The 4398-nt window shown below is 40.0% G+C and overlaps 1 non-coding gene across 1 annotated transcript; it reads left to right on the top strand.

The window, feature by feature from the left end:
• The first annotated feature begins 3596 nt into the window (after positions 1-3596).
• On the top strand, positions 3597-3668 carry TRNAR-UCU (transfer RNA arginine (anticodon UCU)). Its single transcript has one exon. It is a non-coding gene; the product is annotated as a tRNA-Arg (tRNA).
• Positions 3669-4398: the final 730 nt, after the last annotated feature.

Below are 4398 nucleotides of genomic sequence, written 5' to 3'. Positions count from 1 at the left end.
CCGAGGGGGAACATGTCAAGTATCCGCCTGGGATCATGTTTTCTTAGGTTTATTCTGGATGTACAATGCAATTTCGGTAGTCATTTTCCATTTCAGTTGGAAAATGCAGTCGGATGTTTGGGGTACTATAAGTGATCAAGGGGTGGTAACTCATATTACAGGGGGAAACTTTGCACAGAGTTCCATTACGATTAATGGGTGGCTTCGAGATTTCTTGTGGGCACAGGCATCGCAAGTCATTCAGTCTTATGGTTCTTCATTATCTGCATATGGTCTTTTTTTCTTAGGTGCTCATTTTGTCTGGGCCTTCAGTTTAATGTTTTTATTCAGCGGCCGTGGTTATTGGCAAGAACTCATTGAATCTATCGTTTGGGCTCATAACAAATTAAAAGTTGCTCCTGCTACTCAGCCTAGAGCCTTGAGCATTATACAAGGACGCGCTGTAGGAGTAACCCATTACCTTCTGGGTGGAATTGCCACGACATGGGCATTCTTCTTAGCGAGAATTATTGCAGTAGGATAGTGGCTAGGAGGATTTGAAAGGCATTATGGAATTAAGATTTCCCAGGTTTAGCCAAGGCTTAGCTCAGGACCCCACTACTCGTCGTATTTGGTTTGGTATTGCTACCGCACATGATTTCGAAAGTCATGATGATATTACTGAAGAACGTCTTTATCAGAACATTTTTGCTTCTCACTTTGGGCAATTAGCAATAATCTTTCTATGGACGTCCGGAAATCTGTTTCATGTAGCTTGGCAAGGAAATTTTGAATCATGGATACAGGATCCTTTACACGTAAGACCTATTGCTCATGCGATTTGGGATCCTCATTTTGGTCAACCCGCTGTGGAAGCCTTTACTCGAGGAGGTGCTGCTGGTCCAGTGAATATTGCTTATTCTGGAGTTTATCAGTGGTGGTATACAATAGGATTACGCACCAATGAGGATCTTTATACTGGAGCTCTTTTTCTATTATTTCTTTCTACGCTGTCCTTAATAGCGGGTTGGTTACATCTACAACCCAAATGGAAACCAAGCCTTTCGTGGTTCAAAAACGCGGAATCTCGTCTCAATCATCATTTGTCAGGACTTTTCGGGGTAAGTTCTTTGGCTTGGACAGGACATTTAGTTCATGTTGCTATTCCCGCATCCAGGGGGGAGTACGTTCGATGGAATAATTTCTTAGATGTATTACCCTATCCCCAGGGGTTGGGACCCCTTTTGACGGGTCAATGGAATCTTTATGCCCAAAACCCTGATTCGAGTAATCATTTATTTGGTACCGCTCAAGGAGCGGGAACTGCCATTCTAACTCTTCTTGGGGGATTCCATCCACAAACACAAAGTTTGTGGCTGACCGATATGGCTCACCATCATTTAGCTATTGCATTTATTTTTCTCATTGCCGGTCACATGTATCGAACTAACTTCGGAATTGGGCACAGTATTAAAGATCTTTTAGAAGCGCATACTCCTCCGGGGGGTCGATTAGGGCGTGGGCATAAGGGCCTTTATGACACAATCAACAATTCGATTCATTTTCAGTTAGGTCTTGCTCTAGCTTCTTTAGGGGTTATTACTTCCTTAGTAGCTCAACATATGTACTCTTTACCTCCTTATGCATTCATAGCACAAGACTTTACTACTCAAGCTGCTTTATATACTCATCACCAATATATTGCAGGGTTCATCATGACAGGGGCTTTTGCTCATGGAGCTATTTTTTTCATTAGGGATTACAATCCGGAACAGAATGAGGATAATGTATTGGCAAGAATGTTAGACCATAAAGAAGCTATCATATCTCATTTAAGTTGGGCTAGCCTCTTTCTAGGATTCCATACCTTGGGCCTTTATGTTCATAACGACGTCATGCTTGCTTTTGGTACTCCAGAAAAGCAAATCTTGATCGAACCTATATTTGCCCAATGGATACAATCTGCTCATGGCAAGACGACATATGGGTTCGATATACTCTTATCTTCAACGAATGGCCCCGCTTTCAATGCGGGTCGAAGCCTATGGTTGCCCGGATGGTTGAATGCTGTTAATGAGAATAGTAATTCGCTTTTCTTAACAATAGGACCTGGGGATTTCTTGGTTCATCATGCTATTGCTCTAGGTTTGCATACAACTACATTGATTTTAGTAAAGGGCGCTTTAGATGCACGCGGTTCCAAATTAATGCCAGATAAAAAGGATTTTGGATATAGTTTTCCTTGTGACGGCCCAGGGCGCGGCGGTACTTGTGATATTTCTGCTTGGGACGCATTTTATTTGGCAGTTTTCTGGATGTTAAATACCATTGGGTGGGTTACTTTTTATTGGCATTGGAAACATATCACATTATGGCAGGGCAACGTTTCACAATTTAATGAATCCTCCACTTATTTGATGGGATGGTTAAGAGATTACCTATGGTTAAACTCTTCACAACTTATCAATGGATATAATCCTTTTGGGATGAATAGTTTATCGGTATGGGCGTGGATGTTCTTATTTGGACATCTTGTTTGGGCTACTGGATTTATGTTCTTAATTTCCTGGCGGGGGTATTGGCAGGAATTAATTGAGACTTTAGCATGGGCTCATGAACGCACACCTTTAGCTAATTTAATTCGCTGGAGAGATAAGCCCGTGGCTCTTTCCATTGTGCAAGCAAGATTGGTTGGATTAGCTCACTTTTCCGTGGGTTATATATTCACTTATGCAGCTTTCTTGATTGCCTCAACATCAGGCAAGTTTGGTTAATTTAGTTTGTTTTTTTGTACTGTATCAGCACCTAGTTCATTACTCTTGATAGAGAGGGAGGATCTGCCTTTTTAGATTTCTTTTTCTATTTATTTTTCCATCTAGGATTAGAACCGTATACTTGGTAATAATAGCAACGACACATTATGGCAAAAAAAAGTTTGATTCAGAGGGAGAAGAAGCGGCAGAAATTAGAACAGAAATATCATTTGATTCGTCAATCTTTAAAAAAAAAGATAAGAAGCAAAGTTTCTCCCTTGAGTTTGAGTGAAAAAACGAAAATGCGAGAAAAATTGCAATCCCTACCGCGTAATAGTGCACCTACACGCCTTCATCGACGTTGTTTTTTGACCGGAAGACCTAGAGCTAACTATCGACATTTTGGGCTATCCGGACACGTACTTCGAGAAATGGTTTATGAATGTTTGTTACCGGGTGCAACAAGATCCAGTTGGTAAGGATAAAATACCCTTTCGTATTTGTATGGATTTCTGGAATTGATAATCATAGAGGAGCCCTCTTTACCATTCTGTATAAATGGACTATTCTATTTGTATAGATATTGGTAGAGGGGCGTATCCAACCCTCTTTTATCCACTAGTTACCCCTCTTTAGTTTAAGAGTATAGAGCAGTTTGGTAGCTCATAAGGCTCATAACCTTGGGGTTGCGGGTTCGATTCCCACTACCGCCTCCATACTCCTTCTTTATGATATATGCATGATATAATATATACATCATGCATTTGTATCTGGATTTTTTGATTTCCTAAAAGAGTTTTGGTCTAACAGTTTTTTCTCGGAAGAAGCAAAAAAATAAAAGAAAGAATAAAATATGAAAGAAAAGCGTCCATTGTCTAATGGATAGGACAGAGGTCTTCTAAACCTTTGGTATAGGTTCAAATCCTATTGGACGCAATCTTATTTCTATCTATTCTTTAAATAACTATACTAAACTAAAAACAAAGAAAACTTTTTTGCATGATTCAAATGAAAAAGCTTTCTCAACGATTCCTATTCTACTAACAAGAGTAGACATGCAAAATTTATTTGTTACTGAAGAGAAAACCGTTCCAGCTGTTCCTGAATAGCTTCCTTCAAAAGGATTTCCGCTTGCTCGGTGAATGTCTTGCTAGAAGATATAATTTCTTGGAATTGAGGTTTAGTATCTTTTAGATGTTTACGTAACTCATCCAGAAATTTATTTACCTGTTCAATTTCTAACGAATCAAGATATCCTCTTGTTCCGGTATAAATAGTAGCTATCTGCTCTTCCACTGGGAGAGGATTTGCCTGGGATTGTTTAAGCAATTCCCTTAATCGTCGACCCCTTGCCAATTGATTCTGACTTGTTTTATCGAGAGCAGAGGCGAATTGTGCAAAGGCTTGTAACTCTGCGAATTGCGCTAGTTCCAATTTTGATTTGCCAGCTACTTGTTTCATGGCTTTAATTTGAGCCGCGGATCCTACTCTGGAAACAGAAATACCCACATTAATAGCGGGTCGAATTCCGGCATTGAATAGATCCGCAGATAAGAATATTTGTCCATCTGTAATGGAGATTACATTAGTAGGAATATAGGCGGAAACGTCTCCAGATTGAGTCTCAACTATTGGTAAAGCGGTCATACTTCCTTCGCCTAAAAGA

This window comes from Triticum urartu, unplaced genomic scaffold (genome assembly GCF_056163025.1).
Source record: "Triticum urartu cultivar PI428250 unplaced genomic scaffold, HENAU_Tu73 scaffold2, whole genome shotgun sequence".
Classification (NCBI taxonomy): Eukaryota; Viridiplantae; Streptophyta; class Magnoliopsida; order Poales; family Poaceae; genus Triticum; species Triticum urartu.
This window is presented reverse-complemented; position numbering and strand designations above follow the sequence as displayed.